The sequence below is a fragment of the Pseudopodoces humilis genome, chromosome 2 (assembly GCF_049639895.1).
Source record: "Pseudopodoces humilis isolate 2021_Gansu_Grassland_sample_001 chromosome 2, ASM4963989v1, whole genome shotgun sequence".
NCBI classification, from domain to species: Eukaryota; Metazoa; Chordata; class Aves; order Passeriformes; family Paridae; genus Pseudopodoces; species Pseudopodoces humilis.
In genome coordinates this window covers 45,293,054-45,306,998 of record NC_142201.1, presented here as the reverse complement: position 1 = coordinate 45,306,998, position 13,945 = coordinate 45,293,054, and positions in this window count along the sequence as shown.

Genomic DNA, 13,945 nt, shown 5'->3' with positions numbered 1-13,945 from the left:
TAAGTAATTGGAAAAGTCCTTTGTCTCTAGACCTACACCTTACCATCTGTTACTTTATTTTACATAAAAACCATCATGTTAAGGTAATTAAATAATTTGGCTCTCTATAAGCACATTGAAAGGCTTTCTGTTCTGTCTTAAATAGCAGAAGACAATTCTGCAAGCATAAATTAGGAAAAATTATCTCAAAAAAAAAAGTTGGAGCTGGGTTCCAACTTGGTTCAACGGTATTTCAGCCTCCATATAGCACTACTCTTGTAAACTTACTAGTCTCCACTATTCAAATTTGGTTCTTCTAACATTAAGTCCCATTTTACTGAGACAACAGTGTGACATGACCTCCAGAAGGGTCAGCTGTGTCCTGGGGTGCATCACTAGCCGGTTAAGGGTGGTGATTTTCCTGATCCACCCCATGCTTGTGTAGCCTCAAGTGTGCAGTTTTACGTGCCACAATTCATGAAAGATATACATCTATTAGAGAGTGTCCAGAGGAGGGCCACAAGGGTGGTGAAGGGCCTAGAGGGGAAACCATACAAAGGAGGGGCTTACGTCACTCTGTCTGTTCAGTCTGGAGAAGAGGGGAGGCCTCTTCATCATCTACAGTTTCTGCAACAGGGAAAGGCATTGATCTCTTCTCTCTTATGACCCATGATAGGACTAAAGGTAAAGGCATGGAGTTTTGTCAGAGGAGGTTTAACTTTGATATTTGGAAGAAGTTCATCATCCAGAGGATAGCTGGGCACTGAAACAGACTCTCCAGGGAAGTGGAGAGCACCAAGCCTGACAGAGTTAAATGTTTACAATATCCTGTCAAGCACATCCTGTGATTCTTGGGCCTGTCCTGTTGCCCTGGTTCTGGCCAGGACAGGGTTAATTTTTAACCAGAAAGCTAGGACATGGAGGTTATTCTATACTGTCTCATGTCAAAGCCAGAGGCAGGGAGGAGGGAGTCTCTTCTGGGGAGAAGGGGTTCCTTTGGATAGAGTAAATATGGCAGAGGGAACACTAGTTCTAAGAAATCACATGTGAATTGCGCATTTTATTATTTATATGTTATTTGTCATTTATAGTTTTACTATTACTATTAATTTTCTTTTCTCTTTGTTGTTTCCAGTAATTTTTTCTTTTCTCAGCCTGTGATCTTACCTTTTGTGCCTCCAATTCTCCTTAAGGGGAGAGGAGGGGTAGGTGGAAGCAAGCGAGTAGAACGTGGGTTTCAATAGAAAAACTAAACTGGGGAATACCATTCCTAAATCATGACACCTATGCAGGGCTAGAAACTTGACTTTGATGATCCTTGTGAATACCATTCCAAATCAGGATACTCTATACTCTGTTTTTTCATCATCTTTTGAGTTATCAGGTCTGCTGACATGGAAACATTGAAGAGAGTTTAGGATGAGTAACAGGGAGCTATTTAAACAGGGAATTGCTGAAAAAAGTGGGAACAGGAAAGATAAGACCAAGATATGGATAAGTCAGAATTCATTTTCCTCGTGTCTTAATTGAAGTCTACCTGACTTGATGTCTTCTTCATAACCTAACCTGAACTGTGAGAAGAGATCAATCTGGAGAACCAAATACTTCAGGATTAAGCCATAGTTCTGTGGGAAGGATGACAGATGGAAACATCGTTGGATAGTTAATGTTAAAATATATATAAAGGCTCAGAAGACTCAAGAAGATACGCACTCCAAAAAGAGAACTTTGGAATTGTGCATTTTCTTACTCACAAATTTGAAAATGTAGAACTGTAGAATACCCAGAAATGAAGAAAAATGACAACCAAAGTTCAGCCATGTCAACAATGTGTTGCCTTAGAATTCTTCTAAATATTCTTCTATCCTAGATCAGAGTGTGAATATAAAAAAATAAATAGATTCCATTTCTGTCTGAAGTACAGGTATATCTGCTGAATGTGACTTAAGCATTTCAAAGAGCTTCAGTGTTTAATTTTTAATTGTCTAAAATATTCCATGGTTTAAACCATTCACTCATGAAAGTAAAAAAAAAACAAAACAACAAAAAAAGAAAAAACAACAAAAACAAAGGATGTTTTGCACAGTTACACAATTTGTGATGACTCTCTTTGAACTTAACTATATGATTTGTTACATTTGGAAATAGCCAGAAAAACATAATTCCTATTCAATATGTTAATGTTCTAACTTTAAAAGGGATGCATTATCTTTTTTAATGCCATCAAAATTTAGACTTTAGTGAAGTAATAATCACAGTATTACTTTCATAGTATGCTATGAAACCAGCTATATGTAAGTTCTGCTTCTCTAAAACCACACTTCTTGAAAACCTGACAAGATTAAATGAGTAGGACACAGCAATTTCTAAAATAATGAAACCATTATATCTAAATTTTTTAAATACTCCAGAGTACGAAGGATCAAATAGTTTAAGACCAAAAATTTGTACTTAACCTTAGAGAGATGCAGAATTTTTATTTTTTTTATTATAAATGGGAAGATTGAGATGATTGCTTCCACGTCATCACTGAAAAAAGGATAATGTTTTTTCATATGTTCTCTAAAGAACACAAAATGTAGGCCTCCATGACTAGCCATTTATCTCATGTTTTGACTTTCTGTCCACTGAAATATTTGTTCCATCTGCTTACTATTTTTACTATATAGACAACATAGTAATCCTGTTGACAGGTAGTTAATTGTTCAGTTATAAGTGAGCTTTTACACAAATCCTCGTGTGTTTTTTTTTTTTAATTAAATAAAAATCCAATTAAACCAAAACCTACTAAACAAATCCAAAGAGCTTTTAACAGCACAAATGCATTAGACTAGTGTAATCAATTTTTTTAACTTTATGAAAGAGCTAAATCATGCCTAAAGAAGGTCCACTTCTTCACACTTTAAAAAATAAGCTCTCACAGATTTATAATGAACAGTTATGTATTAACCAGGAACTATACCTATTATTCTTTTTAATACAAGGTTCTGGGCTTTCAAAATATTTAGAAAGGATACAGTAAAAAAGGAATTTTATAGATTTTGTTTAAATTCGTGATGTGTTTAAATATCGTCTGCTTCACAGATGATGTCAACAATGTCAGTTCCTTCTGAAATCAGAATACTTTCATTCAAACCAGGCACAGCTGCAAACTCCTGCTCAATCTAAAATAGACTCTTTGGGACTTTATTCCCTAATATTACTTGTAATGTTTATTCTTCCTCCCCCTGCTTTCCTACAGTGTTCACTTATTTTGTAGAAAAGCCCTGCATTCTTTAGTTGCCTTTGCCATCAGTTGAGAAAGTGAATCCTGTGAGAATTTGTCTCTTTTAGTCTTACAAAATTTCCTAAAATTACAAGAAAATGAAGCAAACAAATAAGTAGAAGGCAAAAGCCCAGCTATTCTTCGAAGGTACTTAAAACAGTTTTTGACAACTACACCCTCAGAAACAAGCCTGAAAACTATATGCACTTACAGTCTGATTCACTTTTTCTTTGGAGATAAGAACAATTAAGTTTGTCTGAACAGGTTTTGTTCTCCCACATCTTAATGCCTAGGAACACAGGGACCACTAGAAGGTCCCTGGGCTTTATGAGAATCACCAGAGAAATTTGACCTTTCCAGGGAACAAAGGAAAACTCTAGTATGTACACTGATGTATTACTTCAGTTGTCCAAGCTATCTGATTACAGGCACTGTGAGAAGGATAAATCACAGACTCACAGAATCAACTAGTCTGGGAAAGACCTTTGAGTCCAACCTATAGTTTAGCACACTGCCATGCAGGAATTGTTTTATTGTCTTGAACCTTTTAAACACTTTGTAGATTACTCTAACAACCTTAACCTCATCTGGTGATAGTAACTCTGAATCATTGAGGTTTGCAGTCTTTTTCCCTCCACACTATTCACCAACATATCAGAAACTGTAAGAGTCAATTTCAAAAAAATTAATTATCTTTTTTTGTGAGAAAGCAAAACATATCTGCTTGGGAATGCTTGAGCTTTTAATCAGACTTCAAAGAGTTTTATTTTGGAGCTAAGCAAAATTTCTTACATATCTTGGTTTTATAAATCCAAATAAACATATGCAAAGACCAAACAATGATGTAAAGTGACCATTTTTATTATTTGAAACTGTTTCATATTAGTTCCTTCCTCTATTTATCTCTGTGCTTGAAGATAAGCACTATTTACTGACAGAAGAAATATTTGGACAATAAAAATGTATCAGAAATATTAAAGAACTAATGATATGAATAAAGGTAATTCTTCAAAAAGAAACAAATGTTTGATTATGATATATTCTTACTTGTTCTCAAAAGATTATATTCATTGTTTAGAAAATTTTATGTCTCAAAGTACATGCCACAAATATATGTCAATCAAAGGAATCCATCAAAAACACTGATTACATGCTTGGATATATGATTTTTTTTAATTATGTAACAAATTGTCTTGATCTTAAAAATGAACATGAGAAACTGACTAATAGAAAATAGCTTTAAATGGAGTGACTGTTCTTTACATCTTTTCATGTTAAAATAGATTTCAATGCACACTATAAGATCTCTCATATTAGAAAGCTTAGGGTTTTTTTTTATTTTAAAGTGAGCTTAAAATAACCAAAAAATCCAAGTCTCCTATTCACACTTGTTGTATGGACTCATGATTTTAAGATTGTTTCCTTCCTGCCTAGTATGTTGTTTAAGTTGTTCCATAACTCTTGCAGTTCAAGTTGATTCCATTCAGAAAGCTTGAAATACTGAAATCTTTGAGGAAGGAATAAAAAAAAAACAGTTTGCGTAATTTGTATTTTCCTTTTGTTTTCAAGTTGTCATTTGTACAAATCTTAAGCACAGTTTGAACAACTGTTTTGTGAACCATGGGGAGAAAAACAAACTTTCTATGGCACATGGATGGAGTTTTAAAACAGCTTCAGAAATAAGTAGTTCTTGTTGAGCTTTCAGATATGATCAGAATCAAACAATTCTCTATCCAGCTTTTTTTATTTGCTTCTGTTGACCCCAGTTCAAAATATTCTGTGGGCTATCCAAATTCCCTTCTAAGCCATCAAAAGCCATCCATGAGCTATAACTTCCAATAAATGATAAATATCTCTACAGCTGAATGTTTGCTTTCCCCCCCATTGTAGTTTAGGAAGGGTATTTTCCATTTTAGTACTCCCGCTCAATTACATACACCACTTGCTCCCTGCTCTCTTTCCCTCTCCCCTGAAGTGGGCTGGAGAGGACAACTGGAGGCACAAAAGGTAAATCATTGGTTGAGATAAGAAAAATTTACTGGAAACAGCAATGATATAAGAAAACAAACAGTAACAAGAATATCAATAACAAAGCGTACAAGATTCACATGTTCTTATATAGAATTAAAATGTTCTCCAAAGCAGGAAGATAATTTTACGTTAAACCTAAACTAATAAGGCTTTTCCAGTTGTATGGGTCTCAACCTGAGCATGTCACTCCAGGGTGCTGCTTATTCCTCAGCAACTGGCTGCAGAAATAAAGAGGAAACTGTGAGATGGTAGTATGGGGAGCGACATCTGCTGAGTGGGAGGAACTGTTGTATGGCATTGAAGCAACCATGCTGGAAATGGCAAGAAGAAATGTTCATATGCAGTGAAAAAAGTTCAGATCGTTGTTTTAGTGTTTCCCTTGCTATCTCTCAAACATGCAACTGAAACAATGTGGGTTTAGGTTAAATATTCCTTTCAGTCTTGACAAAGTATTTACACATGGACACTATAATGAGAGTTATGATTAAAGAACAAAAGAAAAATTACATTAAGAAACAAAACAGCCTTAGTAAAAGAATATTTTTTATGTTTGATTAGGAAACAGAGTTGTGGTAGACTGCAACTGGTTGGATGCCAGGTGCCCACCAAAGTGGCACTGTCACTCCCTCTCCTCAGTGGGACAAGGGATTAAAAATATAATGACAATCTTGTGAGTCAAGATGAAGACAGGGAGAGATCACTCAATCAGTTACCACCATGAGTAAAACAGACTTGACCTGGGAAAATTAGTCTAATTTCTTACCAGTCAAATCAGAGTAGGATAATGAGAAATAAAATCAAATCTCAAAAACACCTTGCCCCCCACACTTCTCTTCTTCAAAATCTTACCATGACAATTCAATACAAGAGTATGTAATAGTCTCATAGGAAAAATGGATCTTTGTGCATTGAGAATAAGAAATTATGCTTTATGCTTATGTATTTATATGCAAAACAAAAGAAGGAAATTATGTACAAAGTCTCAAGCTGAAAGGCTCATGTCTAATCTTTTTATTATGCTTGCATTTTCTGCCTATAGAACAGTTAGATTTCCTTCCCTTAGTAGCACCTTACAGATATGCAACATTTTGCATAATACTTCTGGAAAAACATCTTGTTTCATATATTGATTATTAAATTAATTAAAAGTATTAATGGAACTATCTAAAGTACAGACTGAGATCTACTGGCATCGTATTGTGTCAACATGTTACTTTATTTCTCCTTAAATGAAATCGACACCCTAACAAAAATGACAGAAGTGTAAATCTAGAACCTAGGGTTATAGTGGATATTTACTGTGATGTCTCTGTTAGATATGAAATGTAGATCCTCATTTGACTTCAGGCTGATCTGTGATTGCACCAAGCTGAAAACACAGTGTGAATCTTCTCTCCTCTCTTCCAAATCCTGCCTGAACCCTTCTTTTACATATAACACAAGTATCTGCTCGTGTGCTTCTGCAAGGTGTCAAATTACCTTCCTCATCCAAGTAAAGGAAAAATCTTGCAAAAAATGGAATTAGCTTTCATATTGATAAAAAAAATAAAAATTACTAAATACCTTTGTGGCTACATGAAAATAGACAGAGGCGAGTGGGTGGTAAACAGGATTGGTCTCAGCAGCAGGCAGTGGGCCTAAATATTTGAGCCAGTTAGTGATAGAGTATTATTAAGTGGGAAATAAAAATTAATTTCACCAAACTGAAAGCACTAGGTTATAAAAGTCAAAAGGAAGAGAATCTGAGGGTATACTGTTCCTCTATTTCTCTCTTTTTCAACAAAATTAGTCTATAACATCACTCATTTAACAGATGAATAAATCCAGTTATTGAAATAAAAATAGAGGACCTTTTAAACTTTTCAGGTATTCCTAAATACATGTTTTTTTAAAAAATGTCACATTTCTTATATGGATGGTAAAAGTACACCTTACTTTTAAAAATCTTGCCTAAATGTTATAAATTCATCCTTTGCCTATTGTATGAGACTGAGGAAGGAGTGATTTGTCTTAAAAAGAAATAAACCTAAATGGTTAGGATGAAAATAATTTCAACGAAAAGTAGATTTGTGTATGTGTTTATCTTGATGTGTGCACCCAATAGACATATATTTGGATATACCATTATTTTCTATATATGTTTTCTTATTCACAGTTGTTTGGCAAAGTCGTGGTCCTAAATAAAGTGGATAAAGGTTCTCAATTAAGTATTTAAAACTGTTAAAACTTTGAAAATCAGTTGTAAATATATATCTGTGTGTGTTCTGTTTCAAAGAAAGCATAGGGAAAATACAAAATGGGCTTGACATTACAGTAAATATACTAGGAAGGTTTATTTTAAACAAAAAAAAAGAAAAATTAGTAATTAAAATTTTTGAAATTAAAAGCACCTATAAATATCAGTCCATGTGTAAACTGATCTGCAATGGAGCAAGATCTCAGTAAACCCTGGAAAAACTAAGGATGACGCTTGAAGAGGTTTTCTGTGATTAATAGTTTTTGGTAGGGGTGGTTTTAGTAATGCATGAAAACAACTTCAATTAATTGATTTGTTCTTTCCCTCATCTCCTTTTTCAGGGTAAAGCTCTGTTGTATTACATCTTGATGAGAGAGCAAAAGCATTGTCTAAAGAATGATTAAATAATGGCCAATTCTGTTCAAAGCTATCTTGCATCTCCTTTGATTGAAGTATCTGAAAATGTTCTCCTTGCATCTATATGGTCTTTCTGATTCTGATGAAGTAAACTATTTGTGAAAGCATGCAAGTGACTGATTAAGTACTTGTTTAAGTCTCAATTGTTTCAATTATTAAATGAAAAGAAACCAAATGGCTAAAAAAAAATATTTCTCCATAATAAAAGCACATTACTCATATAGCTAGAATATAAATCACAGGAATGGTCTGTTACTTCTTCCCAGAAAGGATGGAACAAGGCCAGTCTGTCTAACTTTAATACTTAAACTTAGTTTTGCAGATGTGTCTCTGGAGCACTCAATCACATGAATTAATTTTTATATGATGAAAACAACACTTGAATTAAAAAAAAAAACACAACCAGAAGCAAAAACTCCATCTAAGCATCTGAAGTTTAGGCACAAGGTAATTTTTTAGTTAATTTTATCCATATTTTAACATTTCTTATATGGCACATTGATACTGAATTTCTGAATAGAGCTGTCTGGTTTATGATGAAAAATAAAAAATACTGTACTTTTAATTAAAAGAAAACAAGCAACATCCTCACACCTACCAGAATTTACTCCAGAGTTATCTGATTAATAACATAGGGATTATTTTGTTTTTAATTAACTACATTTATGCTTGAAATTTCTATAATTTTATTTGAAAACTCCAGTGTTATTTGAAGAGGTTCAGTCACACTGAAAATCAGGCCAGTTACTCAGTAAATGTGATTTACCATGGGTTCAACAGCCTACAGGTATGTCCAGTCTAGTGCTGTGTATTGTGCGGAAATGTCTCAGCTAGTTACAAAGGAGCTAGTTATGAAATCGGAAATGTATCAGCTCTGGGCTAAACACAGCCCTCCTGACCTGACTATACTGTTTATATGCCATGAGTTAGTATCCTTAAATAGTTCTGTGGTAACTCATGCAAACCTACCAAATAATTTGAGCTCTTAAGATATCTCTAGCCAGTGCTCCATTTTGTGGTACAAAAATATGCAAAAAAAAAAAGCATCTGGAAAACAGGTTTTATGAAAATTTTTGCACTAAATAGTTTAAGATTTTGTACAAATTTAATTGAACATACTCATTGTTAGATGTCCTCATTTTCCATAGCTCTGCAGAGGTGGGAAACAGGGGCAGAACTTTATATTCTGGATTGATTTTGGACTAAATACAAAATTAAAGGAGTTTAAGAGAGATTACGAAATTACTAAATATGCAGTTTCATCTATAGTCCCTGGAAAGAGCTAGCCACTTCCATGAAATTCCATAGGCTGTACAGGGGTTCTAGTGTCAATATAAAGAAGGAGGTTCTTTATGGGAAGGTGATGGTTCTTGAAGCAGCTGTATATACAAACAACTCAAGTGCAAACTGTTTCCCATTTATCAAAAATGGTGAACCATTGATCCTGTGGAAAAATCTCAAAGGAACATTTTTAATTGTAAAAATACAATTGAGATTTTTTTCAACTGAGATTTTTTTTTTCTTAAAAACTATAACCTTTTTTTTTTTTTTTATAATATATGAATGTTTTCATTCAAGAATACAAATGTTTAAAACTGTTAGGATTTTTCACTACCTCTTGGTTGGGTTTTTTCAGTTATATTTCTTTGGAATTTATCTTCATTTCATTCTATTGTTGCTTAATTGACAAGAAAAAAATTTGTCTTAGATTATCCTGGAGGAACTTAATTTATTTGAGGTAAAACAGAAAGAAAATCTAGTTCATAAAATTATTTCTCTGAACCAAGAAACTGATGACCCTGATTGTTGAGCAACACTATGAACAAGAGAGCCAGAACACTCAAACTGAGTGTCACAAAGCATAGTTTAAATACTAGAGCTTTGTTGAAACAAGCATAGATGTGTCTCTATTTTGTGTTTTCTTTCTTAGAGAGTGCATCACAAACCTAAAGAGCAAGCTCTCGCAAAACAGCTGATTAGAAATAAAGAGCAATTGAGGTTTCTGCACACAAAGAATTTGCTTACAAACACATTTTTTCCTATTAATGTTTTTTTAACAGCATGCTAGGTAATTGTTACTTTACATATGGCCCAGTTGTGAAGAAATTCCTGAAGTCTTCATTTTCTTTTCTCTACTATAATTAGTTTACTATGTCTAGGATATGTGCTACCTTTTCAAAGACAGCACAATAGCTGTCAAATAACTGAAAAGCAACACAAGTCCTTAAGGCACCAGTATTTACGTTCTCTGATTAGTTTACAGAGGGAGAGATTCATCCAAAATGCTGCTTTCCTCTAACTAAAATAAGACTTTAATGGAAAAAAACTTAATTTCAGATTTTTTAATCTTTGTCTTTCCTGAATTAAAGAGGTTTCCCAGATGTCTAGTCTGACTTTCCATCACCATTTTAAGAAAAATAAACTCATTCTCTGGAAGTTCTTATCAGTCTTTGACTAGAAGGAATTGAATGTTTTATTTATGTGAAAAAAGTCTCTACATAATTGAAGTAGCTGCTCCATTTAAGATTTTGTTTTAGACACTACTGGTTGCTGGGTTTAGGACTCTGATGTTCTTTCATGTACTTTATTTTTTCTTCCTTGTCCTTTACTTAAAATATAAGTGAAAATTGTATTGATAATAATGAAATAGGTGGGGGTTTTTGAATTTGAGGGCTTTTGGGTTTTGTTTGTTTGCTTGTTTTAGTTTAGGTGTAATAAACGAATGGAAAAACTGTTTACAGGCTTACTTAGAAGATCCTGGAGGGACCTGGTCCTGTGTTTCTGCATAAAAAGCTCTTAACCTCATAAGAGTGAAGAACCTCACAAGGAGTGAAGAACCATCAAGAACACTACATATTGGACCACTATTCCTAGAATTCAGTTTAGTATAAAATAAATATCTGTTGACTAAAAATATTTTAATTTACTGCATGTAGTGATCTTTACAATGCACTTATATTGCATATGCTAACTATCAGCCTGTCACTATTTGCCTTAGTAAGGTTACTAGATGTGCTCAACTAAGCTTAGGATGCTGTTACCTAGACTTATCTTACTAGATGAATGTTAGAACAACAAAAAAAAAGATATCTTTGTTTAAAGACTTCCAGATGAAGCTGCAGATCACAGAGACACACTCATTAAATAGAGCCTTGAAATAAAGGCATGTGGCTTGACCCAGAACTTTTTTTGTCTGTCTGCATTCTGTTTCTCATGATAAATTACCTATAAATAAAAGAAAATATTTGCTTTCTGAAATGCAAGAGCTCAATGACCTTGGTGAATACTTTCTGTGCCATAACCATGCAGACTCTAGTAATACAGACCCAGTCATGGATAGTCCTGCTGTAAGTATATGATACATTCTGTGGGCCCCTAGAGACAGAATGGAAGTGCTTCTCCTGTGATACGATGGCTGTGTCAGTACAGGAGTGAGCACTGGCATAGCTTAGAGGTGTGTGGATTTCATTGTAGTTTAATTGTGCTTTCAATCTACAATTAAAACTCACTTAATAGAGAACTAAAACTCTAAGCTAGCTATCTAAATTTGCAATGTTGTCAGTAGAGACTAGGACCTTGGCTCGCCAAACACAGATATTGAAGGTCTTTTCTACATGACAAATATACATGAGCTTAGAAGTTATGATGAAGATGCATGGTAAATCTATATCCTCTCTGAGAAGAATCTGGAAGTCAGGATGAATGGCTTTCTTACATTAAATGGCTTCTGGCATCTATGTTAAGATTACTGTGTTGCACCTTTAGAAGTTTCATTCACTGTATTCTTTAGATCACTCTTATTTAAAAAAATTAAAAAAAAAGAAAAAAAGAAAAAATTTAATCATCTTATCTATGGGTACTCACCTAACATCAAATATTTTCTCTTGAATTGAATCTCATCCCTACAACTTAATCCAGTTGCCTGAACACAAAGAGATGAAGCTATATAAGAAATCCCAAGTAGATTTCTCAGCCAATGGCAGTAAAGGCAAGAGAAATTTAAGCATAGACACACATTGGCAAAGATCTCTATGCTTCTTTGCAAGGATTCTAGTGTAAGGTCAGTTCTAATCATACATATATAAGCCTACATAACACAAGTACCTGATCTGGCTTTATTTCACAGTAAGTGCCCCAGAGGCCAAGAACCAAGCTGATTCTTTCAGACATTGTATCTGCTCTGGCTGTGGGATTGATGATAGCGTCCCCCGTGTCTGTTTGACCCGGAGGGCTGTTTTCTACTGTCTTTAAACTTCTTCTAGCACACCACTGAATCTTTATCTTCTTATTAATCAGAAAGAAAGCCTAAAGTGACTTGGTCTGACTAGTCATCTGCACCATAAATATCTACATCTAGTCAAGACTTTTTTCATCCTTCAATTCCTTTTATAGCATATATTATCTTTAACAAATTGTTTGCTTCTTCTTAAAATAGGTACCTTATATAGGTCACATGAATTGTTCAAGAGTATTATTTTTGTCTTGGTTAATGACAAAATGTATCCAAACAAATAGCTCAATCATAATTATTTGTACAACAAAAGAGTCTAAAGCTGCATGAGATGAACATTCTCATTATATAATTATATTATATATATATCTCTATTTTTTATATATATTTAATATAATAAGTCATAATACAATAAATGTTTTAAATTTAATTGTTTGAGTTTATAATTTTGATATCAGTGTACAGACAGATTGGTATGGTAAAGAAAGTTATGTAAAAGGAAAGAAGGTGAAGATTCTGAAAGAGAAGGGCTATTTGATCTACTCAGTAAAGTTTTAAAAACAGAAGTGTTTTCTAACATGTTTCAAAAGCTCTTTTCAAGCAAGGATTACTAAATGCATAAGAGTGTTGAAAGAATCATTCATAGGTTTCATCTCTCAGCCAAAGATGACATTCAAAGTGCTATTCAAAAAATCCAATCTCTGTGCAACCAATAGTTCACAACATAGTTTAATTGGTTTACCGAAAGATAACGCATTTACAGGGGAATATTTTTGAATGTATTTATATGTAAATGCAATAAGACAATGACAAAGAGTTATTTGTAACCAAAATTTTTAAATTTTACACAAAGTAATACTCCTAAATCCATTAAAAAAACTTACCTTTAAGAGCCTTAAATATCCAACACTTGATAAATCCAAGAAGATATGTATTTTCTCATTTAGATTCAAATTACATTTAAAAGTTTAAATAAATACAGGTACCAGAATGTGGATAGTATGAATCGCCATAGTGCTGTAGACATCAGTGCCAGTTCAACTAATTAAAATTTAAAAATTTTTAAAAACACATTTTGAAGGAAAAGTACATATAAATACATTCAATTTCATTTAAAAAGTCATTTAAAGGAAGAATTTATAGTAGGCTAGTTGGTGGATAAAGACCAAACTGTAGAAAAGTGGACGATGGGTTGCAGGTCTGAAACACGTAGGGAGAATGTATTAAGGGATGTTATCAACTTCCCTGCAGCAATTGTCACAGCTGTAACTATCTCAAGTGATGGTACATGAATGCATATGGCCTGAGAAATATGATGGCAGTTCTGGATAAAACTGGCAAAGAAAAATCAGGAGGGAAGATGGTGCTGTATGCAAAAGAGGAGCACAAATCCACAGTTTTGCTACTGAGTGGATGATGTTTGTTGGAGAATTTATGGGCCAGGATTTTAGGGGAGGCCAGCAAGGAAAGGGGGCTTCTCATGTTTCCCTGCCACTGGGTAGGCTGGAGTTGCACAAGAAATTGTGAGAACCAGGACAGCTGAAGCCAGCAGGATATTCTATACCATATGGGATCATGCTCAGCAATAAATACTGGGGGAAGAAGAAGGAAGGGGATGACATACGATGTCATTGTGTTTGTTTCCCAAGTAACATACATGTGACAGAGCCCTGCATTCCTGGACATGGTTAAACACCATTCTGCCCATGGGAAGCAGTGAATTAATTCCTAGTTTTGTTTTACCTATTTAACTGTCTTTATCTCAATTTTGGGCTTTCGCATTTTC